This window comes from Dermochelys coriacea, chromosome 7 (assembly GCF_009764565.3).
Source record: "Dermochelys coriacea isolate rDerCor1 chromosome 7, rDerCor1.pri.v4, whole genome shotgun sequence".
In the NCBI taxonomy this organism is placed as follows: domain Eukaryota; kingdom Metazoa; phylum Chordata; order Testudines; family Dermochelyidae; genus Dermochelys; species Dermochelys coriacea.
In genome coordinates, this window is record NC_050074.1 from 26,386,829 (window position 1) to 26,412,085 (window position 25,257).

Here is a 25,257-nt window from a genome sequence, read left to right on the forward strand (position 1 = left end):
AAGAAGGGACTTACTTCCCAGACCAGAAAATTACTCTTGGGGATGTTGAAATGCCAATAGTTATCCTTGGAGACCCAGCCTACCCCTTGCTCTCATGGCTCATGAAGCTGTACACAGGCAACCTGGACAGTAGTAAGGAGCAGTTCAACTATACGTTGAGCAGAATGGTAGTAGAATGTGCCTTTGGATGTTTAAAAGCCTGCTGGCACTGTTTGCTGATTAGGTTAGACCTCAGTGCAACTAATATTCCCATTGTTATTGCTGCTTGCTATGTGTTCCATAATATCTGTGAGAGTAAGGGGGAGATGTTTATGGTGGGGTGGGAGGTGGAGGTTGAGGCAAATCGCCTGGCTGCCAATTTTGAACAGCCAGACACCAGGGCAATTAGAAGATCACAGGTATGCATGCTGCGCATCAGAGAGGCTTTGAAAACCAGTTTCATGACTGGCCAGACTACAGTGTAACAGTTGTGTGTGTTTCTCCTTGCTGCAAACCTGCCCCCGTTGTTGATTTTAATTCCCTGTAAGCCAAACACCCTCCCCCCTTTGATCACAGCTGGCAAAGGAAATAAGGTCACTATTGTTTTGAAACCACGCATTCTTTCTTTATTAATTAAAAAAAAAGGAGATAACTGATTAGATAGCCCGGTTGGGGTAGGGTCGGGTGGTGGAGGAGGGTTGGAGGGAAGGACAAGGACACATTGCTTATTTTAGCCACACTACAAATCAAAACTGTTTGAATGACAGCCTTCTGTTGCTTGGGCCATCCTCTGGAGTGGAGTGGCTGAGTGCTCGTAACCCTCCCCATCCACGTTCTTGGGTGTCTGCGTGAGGAGGATATAGAACTTGGGGAGGAGGGCAGGCAGTTGAACAGTGGATGCAGCGATGGTCTGTGCTCTTGTTGGCTTTCATGCAGCTCCACCAGACACCTGAGCATGTCCATTTGCTCCCCCATTAGCTTCAGCATTGCATCCTGTCTCTTCTCATCATGCTCACTTAATGCTTTCCTGGCCTCTGCCACTGAATGCTTCCATGCTTTCAGCTGTGCCCTATCAGTGCGGGAGGGCCACATGAGCTCAGAAAAGATGTCATTGTGAGTGCGTTTTTTTGCCTTCTAATCTGCGATAACCTCAGGGATGGAGATGATGGGGGGAGCATAGAAACATTTGCACCTGCAGGGGGATAAAAAGGGAGAGTAAAATTTAAGATGATACATTTCTGAGAACAAAAGGGAGACTCTTTCACAGTGAATCAAGCAATTCACAGCAGACAGTACATGTGCTTTAGGTACAAGGTCGCCTTTTGCCTTTTATATTGAGCACCTACTGGTATGGTGACACATCACACACGGCTGGGCAACAGAATTCGGTTTCCAAGCAGCCATGGTAAGCCAAAGGGTATGCAGGTTTGGCTTCTAACACCTTCATAACATATGGGAATGTTTTCAAACTGCAGCGTACTCCTTTCCCATAGCAAGCAATGCTGGTTGGGTTTGCTATTTAAAAGGAGGGGCTGAGGTTTTCAGGTGGATGTGCAGCACACACCTCCCTCCACCCCTCTGTGTGGCTATTTGGGATGATCCCTTCACCCTTCCCCCCGCCGCGTGGCTATGGGATGATCCCTTTTAGCCAAGTAAACAGCCCAGCATGAATAGGGTCCTTTTACTGTTCCCTTACAAAAATTCCCCTATTTCAACCAGGTGACCATGAATGATATCACTCTCCAGAGGCTAACACAGAAAGATAAAGATCGAATGTTGCTTGAATGCGATCAAAACCCATGACCATTCGCTGCCGTGCTTTGTGCTGCGATGATTCCAGACTACTTGCTATTGGCTTTGTGTGGTAAAGTGTTCTACCATGGAGGACGAAATAAGGCAGCCCTCTCCATAAACTTTCTGCAAAGGCTTTCAGAGTACCTCCTGGAGAGCTTCATGGAGATGTCCCTGGAGGATTCTCGCTCCATCCCCAGACACGTTAACGGACTTTTCCAGTAGCTGTACTGGCTGCGAATGCATCCCAAGTCTTCAGAGCAAATCAAACATTAAACACTATTGCTTTTAAACCCTGTACTGTAGTTACAAATGTGCAGTCACCAGAGGTGCCTTCTCTGCCTTCAGAGTCGGGGATCCCGCCTTGGGAGGGTTTTGGCTCTAGGGTGATGAAAAGGTCCTGGCTGCTGGGGAGAACGGATTCACCGCTTGCCTGCTGCGCATTCTGCTCCTCCTCCTCCTCTTCCTCATCCACAAAATCCTCCTCTGTGTTGCGTGAGACTCCCCCCTTGCAGGTGTCCATGGACAGTAGTGGGGTAGTGGTAGGGCCCCCCCCAGAATGCCATAGAGCTGATCATAGAAGCGGCATGTATGGGACTCTGACCCAGAGTGACGATTTGCCTCCTTTGTCTTTTGGTAGGCTTGCCTGAGCTCCTTGACTTTCACGTGGCACTGCTGTGTGTCCCTGTTGTAGCCTCTGTCCATCATGCCCTATGTAATTTTGGCATATATATTAGCATTTCTTCTTCTTGATTGGAGTTCTGCCTGCACAGATTCTTCTTCCCATACAGCAATCAGATCCAGTGTCTCCTGTTCGCTCCATGCTGGAACTCGTTTGCGATTCTGGGGGGACTACATGGTCACCTGTGCTGCTGAGCTCGCCACGCTGACTAAACAGGAAATGAAATTCAAAAGTTCCCGGGGCTTTTCCTGTGTACCTGGCTAGTGCATCGGAGTTGAAAGCGCTTTCCAGAGCGGTCACATTGGAGCACTCTGGGATAGCTCCCAGAGACCAATAATGTTGATTTGCGTCGCACTACCCCAAATTAGACCCAGCAAGGTCAATTTTAGCACTACTCCCCTCACCAGGAGTACAAAAGTCGATTTTAAGGGTATGTCTACACTATGAAATTAGGTCGAATTTATAGAAGTCGGTTTTGTAGAAAGCGTTTTTATACAGTCGAGTATGTGTGTCCCCACACAAATGCTCTAAGTGCTTGTAGTCGGCGGAGTGTGTCGACAGTACCAAGGCAACAATCGACTTCCGGAGCTTTGCACTGTGGGTAGCTATCCCACAGTTCCCGCAGTCTCCAACGCCCATTTGAATTCTGGGTAGAAATCCCAGTGCTTGATGGGGCTAAAACATTGTCGTGGATGGTTCTGGGTACATATCGTCAGGCCCCCGTTCCCTCCCTCTCTCTGTAAAAGCAAGGGCAGGCAATCGTTTTGTGCCTTTTGTCGTGAGTTACTTGTGCAGACGCCATACCACGGCAAGCATGGAGCCCGCTCAGCTAACCATCACCATATGTCTCCTGGGTGCTGGCAGACATGGTACTGCATTGCTACACAGCAGCAGTTTATTGCCTTTTGGCAGCAGACAGTGCAGTATGACTGGTAGCCGTCGTTGACGTAGTCCTGGGTGCTCTTTTAACCAGGCGCCTGGGCAAACACGGGAGTGACTCAGCCAGGTCATTTCCCTTGTTACGTCTCATGGCGATTGAGTCCTACTGGCAGTGCACTGTCTTTAATCTGCAGCCAGCAGAAGATGATGGCCAGCAGACATACTGCACCGTCTTCTGCCGAGCATCCAGGAGGTGACGAAGGCTAGTGGTCATACTGCACAGTCTGCTGCCAGCAAGATGTATAAAGATAGATGAAGTGGCTCAAAACAAGAAATAGACCAGATTTGTTTTGTATTCATTTTCTCCTCCCTCCCTCCCTCTGTGAAATCAACGGCCTGCTAAACCCAGTTTTGAGTTCTGTCCTTGAGGTTTTCAGTTCTATCCTTGAGGCGGCCATTCAGTTTCTCGCAAAGCCACCCCCTTTGTTGATTTTAATTCCCTGTAAGCCAACCCTATAAGCCATGTCGTCAGTCGTCCCTCCCTCCGTCAGACAATCGTTCCGCACCTTTTTCTGTGCAGATGCCATTCCACGGCAAGCATGGAGCCCGCTCAGATCACTTTTGCAAATAGGAGCACATTAAACACCACACACATTATCCAGCAGTATATGCAGCACCAGAACCTGGCAAAGCGAAAACGGGCGAGTAGGCGACGTAAGCGCGGTGACAAGAGTGATGAGCACGTGGACACAGACTTCTCTCAAAGCACATGCCCTGGCAATGTGGGCATCATGGTGCTAATGGGACAGGCTCATGTGGTGGAATGCCGATTCTGGACCTGAGAAACAAGCACAGGTCTGGGACAATTCCCAGTGGCTGTGAAACTTTCGCATGCGTAAGGGCACTTTCATGGAACTTTGTGACTTGCTTTCCCCTGCCCTGCGGCGCAAGAATACCAAGATGAGAGCAACCCTCACAGTTGAGAAGCGAGTGGCAATAGCCCTGTGGAAGCTTGCAACACCAAACAGCTACCGGTCAGTCGGGAATCAATTTGGAGTGGGCAAATCTACTGTGGGGGCTGCTGTGATGCAAGTAGCCAACACAATCAAAGATTTGCTGATATCAAGGGTAGTGACCCTGGGAAATGTGCAGGTCATTGTGGATGGCTTTGCTGCAATGGGATTCCCTAACTGTGGTGGGGCCACAGACGGAACCCATATCCCTATCTTGGCACAGGAGCACCAAGCCAGCGAGTACATAAACCGCAAGGGGTACTTTTCAATAGTGCTGCAAGCACTGGTGGATCACAAGGGACATTTCACCAACATCAACGTGGGATGGCTGGGAAAGGTACATGGCACTCGCATCTTCAGGAACTCTGGTCTGTTTCAAAAGCTGCAGGAATGGACTTTATTCGAAGACCAGAAAATAACCGTTGGGGATGTTGAAATGCCTATATTATCCTTGGGGACCCAGCCTACCCCTTATTGCCATGGCTCATGAAGCCATACATAGGCAGCCTGGAGAGTAGTCAGGAGCTGTTCAACTACAGTGCAGAATGGTGGTAGAATGTGCATTTGGACGTTTAAAAGCCTGCTGGCGCTGTTTGCTGACTAGGTTAGACCTCAGTGCAACTAATATTCCCATTGTTATTGCTGCTTGCTATGTGTTCCATAATATCTGTGAGAGTAAGGGGGAGATGTTTATGGTGGGGTGGGAGGTTGAGGCAAATCACCTGGCTGCCAATTTTGAACAGCCAGACACCAGGGCAATTAGAAGAGTACAGGTATGCACGCTACGCATCAGAGAGGCTTTGAAAACCAGTTTCATGACTGGCCAGGCTACGGTGTGAAAGTTCTGTTTGTTTCTCCTTGATGAAACCCCCTGCCCCTTGGTTCACTCTACTTCCCTGTAAGCTAAGCACCCTCCCCACCTCCCTTCGATCACCGCTTGCAGAGGCAATAAATTCATTGTTGCTTCACATTCATGCATTCTTTATTAATTCATCACACAAATAGGGGGATAATTACCAGGGTAGCCCCGGAGGGGTGGTGGAGGAGGGAAGGACAAGGCCACACAGCACTTTAAAAGTTTAAAACTTATTGAATGCCAGCCTTCTGTTACTTGGGCAATCCTCTGGGGTGGAGTGGCTGGGTAGCTGGAGGCCCCCGCACCGCATTCCTGGGCGTCTGGGTGAGGAGGCTATGGAACTTGAGTAGGAGGGCAGTTGGTTATACAGGGGCTGTAGCAGTGGTCTGTGCTCTGCTGCCTTTCCTGCTGTTCAACCATATGCTGGGGCATATTAGTTTGATCCTCCAGCAGCCTCAGCATTGAATCCTGCCTCCTCTCATCACGCTGCCGTCACCTTTCAGCTTCAGCCCTCTCTTCAGCCCGCCACTTACTCTCTTCAGCCCGCCACCTCTCCTCCCGGTCATTTTGTGCTTTCCTGCACTCTGACATTGTCTGCCTCCACGCATTCGTCTGTGCTCTGTCAGAGTGGGAGGACAGCATGAGCTCAGAGAACATTTCATCGCGAGTGCCTTTTTTTCGCCTTCTAATCTTCGCTAGCCTCTGGGAAGGAGAAGATCCTGTGATCCTTGAAACACATGCAGCTGGTGGAGGAAAAAAAAGGGACAGTGGTATTTAAAAAGACACATTTTATAGAACAATGGGTACACTCTTTCACGGTAAACCTTGCTGTTAATATGACATACATAGCACACGTGCTTTCATTACAAGGTCGCATTTTGCCTCCCCCCACCACGTGGCTAACAGCGGGGAACATTTCTGTTCAGCCATAGGCAAACAGCCCAGCAGGAATGGGCACCTCTGAATGTCCCCTTAAGAAAAGCACTCTATTTCAACCAGGTGACCATGAATGTTATCATTGTCCTGAGGATAACACAGAGAGATAAAGAACGGATGTTGTTTGAACGCCAGCAAACATACACTGCAATGCTTTTTTCTACAATGATTCCCGAGTACGTGCTACTGGCTTGGAGTGGTAAAGTGTCCTACCATGGTGGATGGAATAAGGCTGCCCTCCCCAGAAACCTTTTGCAAAGGCTTTGGGAATATAGCCAGGAGAGCCACAAATGCCAGGGCAAATTAATCATTAAACATGCTGGCTTTTAAACCTTGTATAGTATTTTAAAAGGTACACTCACCAGAGGTCCCTTCTCTGCCTGGTGGGTCTGGGAGGCAGCCTTGGGTGGGTTTGGGGGGTACTGGCTCCAGGTCCAGGGTGAGAAACAGTTCCTGGCTGTTGGGAAAACCGGTTTCTCCGCTTGTTTGCTTTGAGCCATCTACAACCTCATCATCATCGTCTTCCTCGTCCCCAAAACCTGCTTCCATGTTGTCTCCATCTCCATTGAAGAAGTCAAACAACACGGCTGGGGTAGTGGTGGCTGAACCCCTAAAATGGCATGCAGCTCATCATAGAAGCAGCATGTTTGGGGCTCTGACCCGGAGTGGCCGTTCGCCTCTCTGGTTTTCTGGTAGGCTTGCCTCAGCTCCTTAAGTTTCACGCGGCACTGCTTTGGGTCAGTGCATCTGAGTTGAGAGCGCTGTCCAGAGCGGTCACAATGGAGCACTCTGGGATAGCTCCCGGAGGCCAATACTGTCTAATTGCATCCACAGTACCCCAAATTCGACCCAGCAAGACCGATTTCAGCACTAATCCCCTTGTTGGGGGTGGAGTAAGGAAATTGATTTTAAGAGCCCTTTAAGTCAAAAAAAAATAAAAAGGGCTTCGTCATGTGGACGGGTACAGGGTTAAATCGATTTAACGCTGCTAAATTCGACCTCAACGCCAAGAGCCCTTTAGGTCGACGGAACGGGGTTGCTTGTGTAGACACATTCATTATAAAATCGACCTAACGTGGCTAAATTCGACCTAACCCTGTAGTATAAACCAGGGCCTAGAGTCATGAGAGATGGGTTCTAGTTTTAGCTCTACCACTGATCTGCTGTAAGTCTGGGTAAGTCACTTAATATTCACGGAATACATGAAAACTGCAACTGTTAGATTACCAGTAACAGAAGCCAAGGGTAAGTGGAGAAGGTCATTATGGGCCATGTTAGGAAGACGTTTCACCATCTGTAAAATGACAATATTTCCCTACCTTCTAAGTGTGTTGTGAATCTTCTATTATTCATATTTATCAAGTGTATTGAGAACCTATTTAAGAGTCTTTATAAATGCAAATGATAAGCTTCACTGAATCCTTGGTGCCAAGGTTTGAATCTTTCTCTCACTTTTTCTCCTGTCCTTTAAGTCTCCCATTTTTGTTTTTTATTGAAGATAAGCAATTTTATTTTCAGTTGAAAAGCATAACAAAGAGAAGGCAAGAAGTGTTCCTCTTATGAGAAGTTGCTTTAGCTATGTTAGTGCTTTTGCCTTTTGCTGACTGCATCATTAGTAGAGGCAATCTGAGGAGACTAGTGATAGGTCATTATCCCTGAGTATGGCTAAAAGGTCAAACTCTTCCTTTAGAAAGGACAGGCTCAGAGATAAAGCAGCAATTGAAGTAATGATAGAAGCCTCCTGTTTGTGTTCTCCTGCTCCTCCTGTCATTGGTCTTGTGAAAATATATGTCCTATGCACTCCCTTCCTTTCATTTCAATGACCTTCGTGGAGATGAGTGTGGGAGAGAGACATACAAGCAATTAGTATGTCCAACAAGCAGGAATAACATTGAGAAATAAAAATTCTTCTTTTCTTCTTTTCCTATTATTAATTGATTGGAATCAGTCTTGTGAGATATTTAACACTTCATGCTTCACAATCCTGGACCCATTGCACTCGCTCTATTGTGTTTGTTGTTACAGTTGCACTAACTAATATAGCAGCGAAGAGGTAACCTTGCAGTCATATCATAATGTTTACTCCAGTGATGCATTCCCTGGAGTGAGATCAGAAAAGCCTTCTTGTTGGAATACATGAAAACTGCACCTTTTAGATCACAAGTAACAAGACTCAGGGCTAAATGGAGAGGGTCATTCCGGGTCATGTTAGGAAGACTTACCTGTTGGAATGGAAGATTTGTAGAGAGGCAAGTAAAAGTGGAGTGAGGCCTATTGAGGTTTGTAGAAGGCGAAAAAAGCTAGCTAGACTGAACTTGATATCTTGCTATCTTATCACAGAAATGGAAAAATGTCAATGTATTTAGCTTATTTTTTAATATTTGTATGGGTGTGATATGATTTTTTTTAAAGAGGGGTTTCATTTATATTCCATCTTTTAAGAAACTTAAATATATTTAATATATTTCTTTCTGAGAAAGGAAAAAACGGGTTTATATATTCCTCGGGTGTCTGCATCTATAACATACAGAGAATGAGGTGCTATTTCATAGTCTAGTGTCATTCTTTGAACAAAAAAGATTTATATAAATAACCCAAAGCATTATATTGAATTTTGAATCCAGTTTTAAAGAGTAGCTTTTTGAAAGGACAGGGAGTTATTTTCCATAATTTTTAGAACTTCTTTACTCATGATCATATTTCAACAGCTTAAAACTGAACCCTTGTCTGTAACTGTTTGCCTTAATTGTACACACACATTCATTTTGTTAGGATTTTTCACTGTTAGGTGGATTGTACTGATATTTTTAAGAGGTGAGTGCATTGAAACATTTGCTTGAAGAAGAAAATCACATACAGTATAACGAACTACATGGTCCTTGCAAATATACACACATAAGAAAAAAAGATTTTGTTAGTCATTGCAGTGTCCCTTTTAAATTAAGCATTTTAAAAGTTTAAAATGTGTTTGAAGTCATATGAAGTCTTATTATGGTTTGGTTGGCATTCAGAATTAAATATTATGAAGATCACTAAATATACATTCTTATCACAAAATGTGAGATGACTGCCTTATACTTTGTAAATTGGTTATCATGTATCTTTTCTAGGTTTTTAAATAAACATTTTTCTCCATAAGTTTGGGAGAACTTTAGGTAATATAGTGGTTTTATCATGTGGAAATCTAGCACAGATGTTTGGTATTACTTTTTTTAAACATGATGACCACACATGATTTACCCTAAGTACCATTAAGTATTTTTTTATTATTGCTATTAAAAACTTGCCTTAGGCAAAGTCCCACTAAATTTCTAGTAAAGTCAAATGTTAAAATCCCAGTAAGCATTATTATATATAACACGCAGCATCTCCTATATAATGTATAATTTCATTAAAACTGAATCTGAGATCATATTTAGTTTAATACATGCAATTTAACCCTTATCTTGTATGTGTTCTTAAAATAATGCTATAATGTTTAGTTTATAGCTACAGTTTTTTATATTTTGTAGAAACTTTTTGATTATAATTTGTGTACTTCATACTTTCAGGATTTCTTAAAAAAATTCTGCTTCTATCTTTGAACTCAGTTGGTCAAATAATGAAGGTTGATGATAGGACTTGAACTGCCAGCATGAATTCGTTATTGCATGTTTTAAAAGTTATTAATGGAACAAAGTTCCTTCTTCCACTGTGAATAGAACAGATGCCTTGCAGACTTTCAATGTTTACTGTAAATGCCTTGCATTGGAGCCAGTAGTAATTTACTAAAGAAATACTTTATCAACACCAAACGTTTCTCCCCCCCGAAGTTAGTTATACAGATTAACAACCACTCTAGACTAAACCTCTTTATTAGGTTCATTAGTGCCTCTTTCTCTTTTATTTCTACTGACCAGGCTCAAAATATCAATCTAATCAGTTACTAGAAGAATGCCTTATGTAGTAATATGTACATTTTAAGGTGACCTTTTAGGTTTGGAAGAGGACTTTGCAATCGTAGTAGTTGCTCCAGATACGAAAAAATAGAAATATGATTATCCCCTGGAGGACAGTAACTACTCTTAATGTCACCTATTCAGCTATATTTTCATTATGCACCATTTCAGAGTAGCAGCCGTGTTAGTCTGTATTCGCAAAAAAAAAAAGGAGTACTTGTGGCACCTTAGAGACTAACAAATTTAATAAATTTTATTATTATTATTATTATATTATTCTTGTGAGGGTGCTCAGTTACAACACATTGTAACAGTGCATGTGAAGAATTAGAAAGATTACAGACTAAAGATTCAGTTTCTTTAAAAGACAGAACCACTCTCAATGAAGATTTTTCAAGTTTAGAACTTGTATCATGATAAATCTGTCAGTTTAAAACTGCAGTGAATACTTCTGAGTAACAAGTGAAGAAGTAATTTGCAGTGTTGCAGATTTGAAGAAATAATCATAGGTGGAGGTAACAAAGGTATTGCAGGAATCCAGAATTTATGGACAAGTCAGTTTTTATACCTTCCAATATATGGAGGTGATAAAGGCATATTGACAGCATTCCTGGAAGGTGCAATTTTCAGAAGGTAATTTTCTAGGAACTATCTCGAATTGTAAAACTGTAACATCAGACCCAAGTATATAAATAATATCGTGGCAGGGCTGCATGTCCAATTCACACACATTTTTGAGGGTTGGAGGTTTGACATAAGCATCTAAGAATACTAATAACTAAATGGAGAAGTCCTGACATTCCTTTTGTTTCCACAATATTTTCTCTTATTTCTTTCCATATCTTCCCTATTTCTCTCTTCCTTTTCCATTATCTGGTCACACTAGCCTGGATCCACAAACAGGACGGAAGTATTGTGATGCTCAGGGTCACAATGCCTAACTCTTAGTACCTAGAAAATCACAGGAACAGCATTGTGATCCACAAAGTCTGAGTTAGACACCAAGGCTCTTATGCAATCAGTAGGGAGAGATAGGCGCCTTAGAATGGGATCAATAAAGCCAGCCTGCTAGGCAGGGAACTGTCTAAGCTAACCAATGGAGAGATGCTGATGAGAAACAAGTATGCTAATCTCCCACCTCTGACCTCCTTTATAACTTTTAGCCTAGTGGTTAGGGTACTTACCCTCTGGTTCAAGTCACCTTCTCATCAAGCAGAGGGGGTTTTGAATGGGAATCTGCCACTTCTGAGGTGAGTGCTCTAACCATTGGGCTATACAGTCACTCTCTGGCCAGATTAAATACTGAATTATTTAATGTGAAACAACATTCGTAGGAGAAATTGAGGGATCCTCATCAGAATATTCAATACCCTAGGGATTAGGGCACTCACCTTGAGTGGGGTGACTTAGAATCATAGAATCATAGAATCATAGAATATCAGGGTTGGAAGGGACCCCAGAAGGTCATCTAGTCCAACCCCCTGCTCAAAGCAGGACCAAGTCCCAGTTAAATCATCCTAGCCAGGGCCCCGTCAAGCCTGACCTTAAAAACCTCTAAGGAAGGAGATTCTACCACCTCCCTAGGTAACGCATTCCAGTGTTTCACCACCCTCTTAGTGAAAAAGTTTTTCCTAATATCCAATCTAAACCTCCCCCATTGCAACTTGAGACCATTACTCCTCGTTCTGTCATCTGCTACCATTGAGAACAGTCTAGAGCCATCCTCTTTGAAACCCCCTTTCAGGTAGTTGAAAGCAGCTATCAAATCCCCCCTCATTCTTCTCTTCTGCAGACTAAACAATCCCAGCTCCCTCAGCCTCTCCTCATAAGTCATGTGCTCTAGACCCCTAATCATTTTTGTTGCCCTTCGCTGTACTCTTTCCAATTTATCCACATCCTTCTTGTAGTGTGGGGCCCAAAACTGGACACAGTACTCCAGATGAGGCCTCACCAGTGTCGAATAGAGGGGAACGATCACGTCCCTCGATCTGCTCGCTATGCCCCTACTTATACATCCCAAAATGCCATTGGCCTTCTTGGCAACAAGGGCACACTGCTGACTCATATCCAGCTTCTCGTCCACTGTCACCCCTAGGTCCTTTTCCGCAGAACTGCTGCCGAGCCATTCGGTCCCTAGTCTGTAGCGGTGCATTGGATTCTTCCATCCTAAGTGCAGGACCCTGCACTTATCCTTATTGAACCTCATTAGATTTCTTTTGGCCCAATCTTCCAATTTGTCTAGGTCCTTCTGTATCCTATCCCTCCCCTCCAGCGTATCTACCACTCCTCCCAGTTTAGTATCATCCGCAAATTTGCTGAGAGTGCAATCCACACCATCCTCCAGATCATTTATGAAGATATTGAACAAAACGGGCCCCAGGACCGACCCCTGGGGCACTCCACTTGACACCGGCTGCCAACTAGACATGGAGCCATTGATCACTACCCGTTGAGCCCGACAATCTAGCCAGCTTTCTACCCACCTTATAGTGCATTCATCCAGCCCATACTTCCTTAACTTGCTGACAAGAATGCTGTGGGAGACCGTGTCAAAAGCTTTGCTAAAGTCAAGAAACAATACATCCACTGCTTTCCCTTCATCCACAGAACCAGTAATCTCATCATAAAAGGCGATTAGATTAGTCAGGCATGACCTTCCCTTGGTAAATCCATGCTGACTGTTCCTGATCACTTTCCTCTCCTCTAAGTGCTTCAGGATTGATTCTTTGAGGACCTGCTCCATGATTTTTCCAGGGACTGAGGTGAGGCTGACCGGCCTGTAGTTCCCAGGATCCTCCTTCTTCCCTTTTTTAAAGATGGGCACTACATTAGCCTTTTTCCAGTCATCCGGGACTTCCCCCGTTCGCCAAGAATTTTCAAAGATAATGGCCAAGGGCTCTGCAATCACAGCCGCCAATTCCCTCAGCACTCTCGGATGCAATTCGTCCGGCCCCATGGACTTGAACCAGGGGCTCTCACATCTTGGCTGAGTACCCAAACCACTGGGCTAAAGGCTATGAGGGAAGTGGTCCTTCTTCTTCCCTTCCCTTCCTTGGCTGTTTTATGTGGAGTTAGGTGGCCTCTGAGTGCTTACTGGATCAGGACATGCAGGCAATTTACAAACATGTACTATGAATGTACCCAGTGAAAAGAAGGTTCTGAATCAAACAGTCTTTTTTGAAAAACTACTTTTAAAGTTAATAAATACACATAAGGCAGACAGTCCCATTTACACATTACAGGATCCTCACTCACAAGAACTGGGCAAACACAACATAATTGTGATCAGTGGGATGGAGAAAGGGTCTTTATGGTAGTAGGACAAATGAAGGAATTTAAATACAGTGATTAAATATTCATATTCACAGGTTTGAGACTGGTAACCAAAGCCAGAAAGGAGGGCCATAGAGCTGCTTTCTCTAACAAAAAGTATTTCTTCATTACCCTTCCTGGCATAACTTTAGTTAATATCAATATGTGGGGGAAGAGACAATATATGATAGTTGGGAAAAGATACCAAAATTGGTCAGTTTTGGTGTAACTGGTGCATTTTCACACAGTGCATCACAGCTGAATCTGACAACGAAAAGACTGACACATGTGAATACCTTTTCCTTCCTTCTGGGTATCGTTCTATGTTTAATTTTGCTGTTGTTGGACTTTTTATTTTAGTATAGGTGAAAACAATTTTATGTAGTCATAAACATGTTAGCACAGGCTCTTACCTGAATGGGGTGCTGGTAACAATAACATCAGTCTGGAAATTTGGAAACCTTAAAAGTCAATGAAATAGCAGACTTCTCCCAGTCTATAGATGAGTCTGAGAAAGGTCAGTCATTGCTTAGTTTTTAAGATTCTGGTTGTCCTGGAATTGTGTCCAGATCATTTTATACTCCATGTTTTCTTTGAAGTTTAGTCACTTTTCCAGAACTGCTGTGTCTTTCAGTTGTGTCATTCACTGTCCAATTTCCAGCCTTTTCTTCCATGTATGTGCTTCATAATAGGTGCTTTTTGTAGGTATCTGTTCATCACTTCATTGGTTCTTCCAGTATAAGGCCAATAATCTGTCTTGTGGCCTGGAGCATCTGGGTCACTGTAAAAGCGTGGTCTCAATTTCCCTCTTAATTCCTCAAACTCAGTACGGTTTTCAGAGTTAACCCTTTTTTGCACAGTTAATTTAATACCAAAAATCCCACTGCCATAAACCTGAATCCCCTGAAGCACAGTCCAAATAATATATTTGTTCCAACAGTCCAACACCAAATATGGTTCCAGCATCTCACCACGCCTCACCCCACCTTTGTAACTGGAGTGTTTCTCCACTCTGTTTCCTCCCCAGGTAGAGTTTCAGCCCTTGCCTGGAAATATCAGTGGGCTCTCCCCTTCCATCATTCTCCAGCCTCCAGCTGTCCCTGGCTGTCCGGCTCTAAGTTCCTTTATAAAATTCTCATCTGCTTCAGTCTTTTACCAAGTCCCAGTATAATTTAGAAATAAATTTGTAGCCACCATAAATTCCAGTTAGTGTCTTAAACAATAGTTTATGGGATGCAAAATTTTTACTTGTTGGTAATAAAATCTTAGTTTGAGCTAGCATACTCTTCAGTTTTGAAATGCAGTGGCTTACAGTATTTATTTAATAGATTTTTTTTTCATTTTATACTTAGAAATGATGCCTTTGAAAATTTCTTTTTGTGGTATTTTACTACTTTCAGAATGTTTTCTTTTTCTAAACATTTTGATCTAATGAGCCTGTTGCAATCAGTTAACAATTAAGACTTCTTATAATAATTCTTCTGCTGGTTGGTTGTGCCTTTTTTTTTTTTTAAAGAAGGGAGAACATAGTAATTCTGCTTTCTCAAGGTTGCAAGGAAACTGGATTGACTGAGAGAATGTCTAATTACAGTATACAATACAACACTTGGAAAGTACCTGACAAAAGTAATGTTTGCTTGATCCTGTAACAGAAACTCATAATTTCTAAACTCCCAGCGCTTTTTGAAATAGTTAAAATAGATGATGATGATAATGCTATTAGAGAATCTATAAGGAAAATAAATAAGCATGGAAAAGAGGGGAAAGCATTGTTATGGATTGAAAACCCCACTGATAATTTTAGTGAACGATTGCTTATTTTTCATAAACACAGAGGTAGCCTGTTTATATCTTTGGTCTTAGATACCACAATAGCTGGGAAACTCAATATGGAAAAGTGTAAGGTAATAAATACTAACCATATTCAGATAGACTCTGAACTTGCAAGACACATATAGGAACTATCATGTTGGTTGGCCTCTCTGTCTTAGGTACTTATATGATACTCATCACCACAGCATCTGGGCACCTTACAATCTTTTATCAATGGGGAACAGAGAGACTAAGCAACCTGCCCAAAGTTATCCAGGAAGTTTATAGAAGAGCATGGAATTGAACCCAGGTCTCCCAAGACCCAGGCAAGTGCCCTAAAACCACTGGACCATCCTTCCTTTCCCACTGAACTATTATTCTTCTCAGTCCAGAATGTAAGTGGACCTGCAACGTTAAAAATAGGAGTAGAATGGTTGGGCCCAAGGACACCATAGAAGCTAATACAGAAGATATTTTGACATTATATTGAAGAGTTGTCTGTCCTTCTTGGAAATACTGTATATTACTTTGGTCATCTCACCATCAGAAGGATATTGCTGAGAATGAAAAGATTTAGAAAAGAGCAGTAAAGATGGCTATATGTACAGTAGGTCTTGCATATGAAGATAGATTCCACAAACTAGGATTGTTTAGACTGGAAAAGAAGAGCAACTGAGGTATTCAGAATGAAGAGTGTAATGAAAACTGTTCAGTTTCTCCTTTTACCTTGTTCCATAATATTAGCGCCAGATATTATGTGATTAAATTTAAAAAATGGCAGATTTGGATCAGATATGCCGGAGTATATTTTAATCCTGGAATTCATTATTATAGGTGGTTCAGAAAGAGGACTGGACTGGACAATTTTGTGACTGCTAACAACTTTAAGCTAATAAAACCTCACACTTCAGACCAGTGTTTCTCAAACTTATTAGATCATGCCCCCTTCTTTGTGTCTGTAGTAGTTTATGCCTTCCTCGTCTGGGCACCCGGCCAGCAGCTGCTGCTCTCTGGTCACCCAGCTCTGAATGTGCACAGTAAGTTTGTTTTTTTTCTCTAAAGCTTCTCATGCTCCCCCCACCGCAAATACATTCTGTGGCCCCCTCAGTTTGAGAACTTCTTTTGCTTTAGGCCATATGTTTCATCCTCATTTTGTCTCTCTCTGTCTCTCCTCCCGCCCCAAAATCATTGCACAATTGGCTAAATACATTAGGTCAGTGATTCTCAACCAGGGGTTCGTGTACCTCTGGGGTACACAGAAGTCTTCCAAGGGATACATCTACTCATCTAGATATTTGCCTAGTTTTACAACAGGCTACATAAAAAGGACTAGCAAAGTCAGTACAAACTAAACTTTCACACACACAATGACTTGTTTATACCGCTGTATATACTATACGCTGAAATGTAAGTACAATATTTATATTCCAATTGATTTATTTTTTAATTATATGGTAAAAATGAGAACATATGCAATTTTTCAGTAATGGTGTGCTGTGACACTTTTGTATTTTTGTGTCTGTTTTTGTAAGCAAGCAGTTTTTAAGTGAGGTTAAACTTGGGGTAGGCAAGACCAATCAGACTTCTGAAAGGTGTACAGTAGTCTGGAAAGACTGAGAGCCACTGCATTAGGAAACTTTTTGAGTTTTCTCTAAGGCATGAGCTTTTGGCCAGAGACTAGATACCAGACTTGATTAGTTAATGGCCCGGTCTGATATGGTCAAACCTGTCTTCCTATATAAAACCCAATAAAAAGAAGGTTAAAAATACTACAATCATACTTAGCAGGTGTCAGAATAACAACCATGTCTGAATACAAGAATTTGCAGTAATTTAACCCAACTGACCTTCAACCAGAGAGCATAAGATATATGAAATTTGATGGCCAGTTAGATCTCAAACCTAAATGAACATATTTTATTCCAGATGTATCATCTTTCAATATCCAGAAAGAGAACCTGCCTGAAAAATAATTCTATAGAATCTTTTATATCAAAGTTGTTAATTTTTGTTATGATTAATAGTGCTCCTTTACTGTACAAATGTTGAAGAAATACTACCATACTTATTGCAGCAGTTCCCCCAAATTGACAGATTTTAGCTATAGAGATCAACCAAGCAGAACAGGAGGTTATTTTTCCCCCACCAGGAAACTTAAAAGCTAAACAGAAATTCAAGTTTTGTAAAATAGATCAGTAAAGTACAATTTCATTTGTAACAGACCTATTTTCCTAAAGCTCTTTTGCCTCTGTAGGCCCAATCAAAGCAGGAGAGTATTAGCAAAGTCCATTTTGTCATTGTTAGCGCTGATATTTCCTTTATGTATTTTCTGAACCCCTGACTGAAACTGCTGTTGCTAATGCAGCACACATGCTAATTAGACTGAGACTTCTGAGAAGGAAGAGACAGAATGATTAATTGGCAAGTATCAGGTGCTTTCTTATTATACATGTGTGAATAGTGCAGCCTTTATCCAGACCATGGAGATGGAGTCTTGAGCAATGATGAGTGACAGAGCCCCCATTTAGGCTTCCAGCACATAGCAGTGTGCTGACTCTTACTGTAAAATTTTTAAGGGCTCACTGTCTGCCTAGCCAAGACAGTTGTTTCCTAATATATGCAAAGGACCAAGGGAAGAAGAGAAAAATGGAAGGAGGCATTGTTTTTTACTTTCAGAAAAAGCTGCCTTTCATTTATTTATGTGCACATTTATGAGATATAAGGATGGAAACTGTTGTAAAAGGTGAGCATTGCTATTTAGAATACAACAATATTATTAATTAGGCAAAAATTAATTAATCTAATGGTAATCCTGTTGCAGATGTAGGGCCTTATTTTACTTGTTTGTTGTGAATTAAAGTTTTGGGACCCTTATCTATTTCTACAGAAATCAATGGCACAACACCCATTAACTTTAATGACAGCAGAATCAGTCTGTCACAAATTCAGCAGTTTTAAAACATTCTGAACAAATATATTTTGGGCTGAAATATTTGGTTTCTGTCAGAAGATAAATTATTGACATTTCAATTTAAGCAAAACATTTTAGAAGTTTTGAATTTAGTTAGGATGAAAAAAACTTATTGTGGTTTTTTGACTACACTTTTCATTTGTACATTGTTACTGTAGCTCAAAATGGCGGAAACTTGCCCTGGGCATAGTCCTCATTGAAGAGTTGTGCCACTATCTGGCTTACTTTTTTTTTTTCATTTGTACCTATTATGACCATTGAAAAATCTCTACTGTGTTTACATGCAACAGATGTTTCATTCACTGGAGGGGAACACTTAGATTATAGATACAGTGTGCATGTGTGTGACTATCTGGAATTGTATGCTATTCAAAAGTGGCAAAAAGCAGCATTCAGAATCTGATTGCATTCAAAAGCTGATTTGTTACATTTTACTTTTTCTGTAGTATGTTTTGTAAATTTGAGCATCCATGTCCAGTAAAGTTACTGGAGGAAATATAGTAAATAGAATAATTCATCTAATTAAAAATTGTCTGTGGCCAAAGGACTGGCTAGGGAACCCTCAGGACCCACCTCTTCACTTGTACAGAAGAACAGATAAAATGACTTAAACAGGAAGGACCTTCTAATTTTAGAAGCACCCTTGGAGTCCAAGGGATGCCCACAGGGAAGGAGTTCCATTGACAAGACCTACTGAGAGAGGCCAGTCCCTGGTCTGTTTTAGAATGTGCGTTAAGATAATAATCCAACTTGTCTCATTTTCTTTGGTACAATAGGAGGTATTAAGAGACAAAAGATGGTCTTGCAGGTCCCTTGGCCCTAAATTATGAACGGCTCTATATAGCAGTAAGACTTTGAAGTGTCTGATAGACTTATTTGCAGGCAGTGCAGTTTGTGGTGAACAGATGTGATTGAGTCCCATGCACCTATATTATGGTACAAGCAAGCAGTTGCATTGTTTGGTTGTTGCGGGTTTTGGATAGAGAAGGAGCAAAATTACAGTTGAACCCGGAAGTGACAAGTTAGGGATTGGTCCTGTTTTGAGAAGGGGGTTGGACTAGATGACCTCCTGAGGTCCCTTCCAACCCTGATATTCTATGATTCTATGATTCTAAGTGCAAGTTTGGCCATGATAAAGTTGCAAGAGAGATACAGAGCTAGAAGCATTGGAGGAGCACTGGAGCTGTTTCACAACTTAAATGACCCAGCAACCCTGGATGCTTGACCATGTCTTAAGTGAAAGATATATTTGACCTAATCCTGCTGCCACTGAAATCCATGGCACCTTTACAATTGATGTTGTAGGCGTCCGCTCATGCACATGAAGAACAGGAAGTGTTAAAATAATGGAGACTCTTCAAGACTTTTCTCTTGCTGACTTTCTCATAGCCAGTTTAGAATCTGAACCAATGTAAGCTTCCAAATTTAAAATAAAGTATTTCCCCCCTAACTACTGTATAATAGATCCTTTTGGCTGTACAACTGAAGAAACAACACTGGTGGTCCCATTTCCTTTAGATATCTAACTCTGTAACTTTACATAGTATTTTACATTCAATAGTCATTTCCTTTCAGATAGGTTTTTAATGACTATCATTAGGCTTGGCAGAATTTGATTTTATTTTTATAATTGATGGAGAATATCAATATTTATTTTTAATTACTTTTTCCTATTTTTATTGATTTAAATGTTCATAGTTGCACAGAATAATGGCTTTTACCCTTTTAAATTATATTTTTATTATTTTAAAATTTCACAGTTGTAGGAAGCTATGGGGGAAGGGTCATACAGTGGGTATCAGACAGTTATTTAATGACAGATGTTGAGATCCAAAAAGTTAAAGCTTTATAACTGTTTAATACACAAATTGTCAACATCACATATCAAAATATACTAAGTAAACATCCTTAAATCAAATTCTAATAGGTTCTCTAGCATCACTTTTTCTTACTTGTCTGTCTGTAAATTTTATTCTTGAAGGAATTTTTATTTTTTTTGGTTTATATGTGTACAATGAAATCAACTTTAACTGACAAATATATAATCTTTCCAAGCCTAACTATTATAGTATCCGTCAGTCACAGAGATGTTAGTATCCCAGAAAATTTTTTATTTAGTCTTGTAGGCTCTGACATCCCAACAGAATGTATTTAACAAGAAAACCCTCAGGTCATACACATTCAAGGTATAGCTCATAGTATGAACTGATGGACAAAATAGTAACATCTTCTAAAATTATTTTAAGGTAAAATACCGTATTTTAAAAATGTAGGCTATTTCAACTGAAGCTTGTTTCTGGAAATCTTTATTCAAAAGAAAGAAATATAGTTGGATGACCAGAATAATTTAACACAAGCTGATTCATTTCCATTTATTTGAATACTCCGCTAATTCCCATCTTTTATAAATCCCATTTTTGCTCAGATGACACTGGATCCTTTAAAAGAGCTCCCCCCACCAAACCCCCAAAACAAAACTCTCTCACTACATTGTGCCATCCTAGCTGGGTTCTATTGCTGCCTGCCAGTCTCACTGGCCTTGGGTAAGTCTCTGCCTAACTATCTAGACTGGTGATACCTACTTCCCTGTGTGAAGCACTTTAGGATCCCTCATTGAAAGGAACTCTATATGTGCAAAACAATATTATTTTATTTTAAAAGGTCTGCTCTGATTAAATATAATCTTATAAATTTAAAACTTTTGTATCTGTTGTTTATTATGGGCTAAATTCTGGCTTGTTTTACGTAAGTGTATTGCACAGCAAAGGGGGTAGGGACACTCTTCTTCCAATGCCCAATGCAGGACCTTGGTAGAATACTGTTAATACTATTTCCTGAGCACAGGGTTGTTGTTGTTTATATTATTCTAGTGCTTAGGTGCTCTAGCCTTGAACCAGGATCCCCTGCTAACTCCCCTGTAGAAATATAACAAAAAGACAGTCCCTGCTCCATACAGCTTACAATCAAAGAGAAGCCTGTTAGCATGCCTAGTATGGCCATAAATGAGGGCTATGGAGAATTGGCTCTAGACAGTGGGGGAAGCACTCGCTGAAGAAGTTGTAAGGAGTTCTGTGATGCATCTTCTCTTAGGCATTCTGCTTTTGTCTGCCTTGGATAGGCAGAATACCTCAGAGTACCCCCACATGGCTGCTACTTTTCCATATCTTTACCTCCTCAGTGCTCCAGAGAGAAGCTAGGAGTAGAGTTTGGTTCTGCCTCTGAGTCTTGTGTTGAGAGCTTAGTTAAGTTATTAGTGTAATACATTTTAGGGTAAAGATTAAGATTTCAGGTACATACAGCATGTGCATATCCTATAAGATCAACATTTTGCAAGTGTATGGAAGCATAACAGACAAATTTATAAAAGACTTTTCTTCTGCTTAAGAAAAAATCTGGCCTTTGGGTTTGCACTGCAATGCAAAATAAAATTGCTAAATAAAATTAACATTAGTTATATAAAATTCCAAATTAATTATATCATAACTGCACTTCTTTATATTTTTTAGTTTCTGTAAGTTCCCATTCAGACATATTATATCTGTCATCACAGTAAACTAGATTCAAGTGTATGATAAATGTGCCATGACTTACTAATATCCATTCATTCATTTCATGCTCTGTATCCTGCTGAGCTCCTGGTTTAGTGTGGAGAGATGTTTTTTTTTGTTTGTTTGTTTTTAAACACATTAGGTTTCCTGAGTTTTGGTGTAGACTACACTATTTTCAATTATAATATTCATGCAAATGCAAACATTTAGCAAACACGTTCCTAAACACTGTCTAGTTTAGCTGTAGAATAAAATATATTCAGCTATGCAACTGGGAGCCCTAGTCTTTCAAGCTGTAGTCCTAGTTGAGTGTAGGGTGCAAAGAAGTTATAGTCTAACCAACAGAACATAAACACAGAATATTTTACTTGAAGTTTTTAAATTTGCCACATATAGTTCATATTCTGTACTACACATTTAAGAGGTCAGTAGATTCTGTACATAGTTCAAACTGTTGTAATCTACTAAAAGAAAAGTAGTAATATAAATAATTAAAATTGAAAAGACTGCTTACCCATTTTGCTGCTTCTGGACTTGATAATTGCAAACAGATTCTGGCTACTTTTGTTTTTCCACTTAACTGAATCTTTATATTATCATTGCTCTGCTATGCAAGTGGTCGCTTTCCTAACTCACTTCAAGCAAACATTGCTTTCAAAAGCTTCCTGAAAGGGGATAGCCCTGCAGAAGAAAATGTACACCTCATTAAAGGGACCATGCTTCTGAACACACTTTTTTCCTCTCTTTCATAACCTGCCATTTGCAACATGCCCTTTCTATTACCTCTGACTGCTGTTGATAGCATTATGTGTTCTTTCTTCCACAATACCTGAGGTACTAACTCAGGTACCTCATGTGTTTGTGGAAATACATGTACGGGGATGAACATTTGGACCTTAAATTTTACTTTTGTAACCAAATTTTAAAAATTAAATCACATAGTTATTTTTTCTAGTAATGGCAAAAATGTGCAACCCCTTTTTATGTAGTTTTACTTATGGAAATGGATATGGTCCTACTGACACAGGGAACAGCTGACTAATTTATGAACTGCTGCCTCTCTCTTTTTTCAAGGTGCTTTCACTTTTTTCTTAACCTTCAAACAAATCCTCATTAGACTTTAACTAAAACTGTTAGGGGCAGTCAGGACACTTAGGCTCTTTGGTTTGTATGCATGTCATATCTTATCCAAATGAAGGAAGCTAAGTTGAGTTCCAGAATGCCTCATGAATTTTAAATTGTTATTCCTACAAATACCTTTTATATAAATACCTTACTCTAGAAGAATATTTTCCCAGACAGGAGATTGTCACGAATGTGAAGTTTGCTAAATCAACACAAGCTATTTTTGTTAAGGAGGAAGACAGAAGATGAACTCATATGAATCTGTGCTTAAAAAGTGATGGTAAGTTTGTTTGGATTTATATTTACCCTTTCCTATTCAGGTAGGCTTCCAAAAGATTTCCTAACTACAGTAATGCTTTGTGTGCATTGAACAAGTAATAACATTTTATTGATTAGATGCCAGTGAAGGCATTCAAAAATAGTGAGATTAATTTGTGCTGGCATTTATCACATAAACCCTTTTGATTATTAGTGATACACAAGATTTTTTTAATGCTTGATTTAAGATCATCCTATGACCAGCTTTCTCCTCTTTGTGTGAAATTCCTTAATTGCAAATGTCAGGAAAAGAATGAGGTTTAACACCTGTTCTGCATGATAACTTTTGATCAGAAACAGCTGTTTGGTAACCAAGTTGCTAACTTTTGGGGTGTGTGTTTATATATATATATAAAGCACAACTACAGAATGTTCAGACTGTTGTTCAAATATGACTTCCTTTGAAGTATGGTAGTTGTTCGTTCTTAGCTGCTCTTCTGGCAAAACATCTTGCTAATGGGTAATGTACTGAAGAGCCCCAGTGAAACAGGAAAGAAAAGACATAATGCTTTTGATGTGAACATGTGATTTTTAAAATATGGTTCAAGAATTTTTTTAAGTTGATAAACTCTACTGTGTGGTTTTGCTGTGCTGTAAGTCCAATTACTATGCTAAATGGACAAAATAGAGGATGTTATTTTATGTGAGTATATATATTAGAGGAATTTCAAACCAAATGGAGTTTCAGAAAATGCAGGGCTCTCGTAATATTCTGTTGTATTCATAATGTCAAAGGGAAGGTTGTGTCCCATTCTTCAGGGTTTCACACTATAACTCATCTGTAAAAACTGAAGTCAAGAAAATCTTGATGTGGTATACTTTTTTTTCATATATCCTCTGAGAAACTGTGGAGGAGTGACATTAGAATAGAACAAAGAAAAACTAGGCAATAGTCCAGGAGCAAGGAATGTTTAATTTTGGGTTCAAGAGTTTTACCACTTTGATTAGTAAAATGAAAGAATACAGGTTAAACTTTTTAACCTGCCACCAAATAACTCCCTAACTTTATATATAGTATATATTTTGCAGTCATTTTGTCACAGAGGCCTTGATCCGATAAAGACTCCTAGAAATTTAGAGTCTGTGAGTATTCAGTGAGATGTCTCAGTCTCTAAAGTTAGGGATCTGTGTAAATCTTTGTAGGACTGGGGTTTAATATAGCCTAGCTGAGTACTTAAAACAAAAATCACCCAAAGAGTTCCCAACACTTGTATAACTTGTGGAAAATGACCTTAATTTAAGACTTTCCCCTACCTCAGTTGAAGTCAACAAGAGTTTTGCCATGCACCACAGTGGGAACAGGATATGACCTTTAAACCTGATCCTGCCAAGAGTTATGCACGTGCACAATTTTATGTATGTAGTTTGATGTGAGTAAAGTTGTACAGTGCTTAAGTGTTTAGTACTGGGACCGTAGTCATCAGTTTAAGATCCACACTATTTTATTTACACCACAAACCCGTTGCCATAAGTATAGTTTTACTGGTGTAACTGAGAGCCTAGCAATTTATTCTTCTAGGCCAAAAATGGATGTCATTTATTACTTTACAAGTAATCCATGTATGAGTTGGAAAAAACAATAACCCCCAAACAAAATCTTCATATCAAATCACTTGTATCGCTCTCTAAGAATGTCTGAGTCCTATACAGACATAAATTTATGTGAACACAATCATCAGGCTCAAATCTATATGTATATACATATGCACACAGGATTGGGGCTATAGATATTCAAATTTATATTCCTCAGCCTTTACAAAATACAAGCCCCAGATTGTGGCTACTGGGCTAGCTACTATATGAAGCAGCATGTCCAGGTTATTGGGGAAATGCCCCAGAACTACCAAAAATAAATCTGCTTTCTGGTCAGTTACCCCAAAGATCCCCAGCTGCACCCCGGTCAACCTGTCCGTCCACAGAGCCAGGAGGGGCAATCTGACCAAGTGTAAATAATTCACCATATAACTTGTTCTGTCTGCATAAATAATATAGTGTGTGCAACCAAAATATTTTTTTGTCACTAGATGGCACTCTTGAACGAGACTTGTGATTTATTCCTGGGCTGGCATTTCATTCACAAACAATCCCTCCTAATTT

At 40.5% G+C, this 25,257-nt stretch overlaps 1 protein-coding gene and 1 long non-coding RNA gene across 2 annotated transcripts in view; both read left to right on the forward strand.

Annotated features, from left to right (window-relative positions):
- ERC2 (ELKS/RAB6-interacting/CAST family member 2) overlaps window positions 1-25,257 on the forward strand; it is an 858,283-nt gene that overhangs the window by 137,578 nt on the left and 695,448 nt on the right.
- Window positions 23,547-25,257, forward strand: part of LOC122461224 — a 29,035-nt gene continuing 27,324 nt past the window's right edge. The window contains exon 1 of the long non-coding RNA XR_006283057.1: window positions 23,547-23,620. This is a non-coding gene — a long non-coding RNA (uncharacterized LOC122461224). The remainder of the gene's footprint in view (window positions 23,621-25,257) is intronic.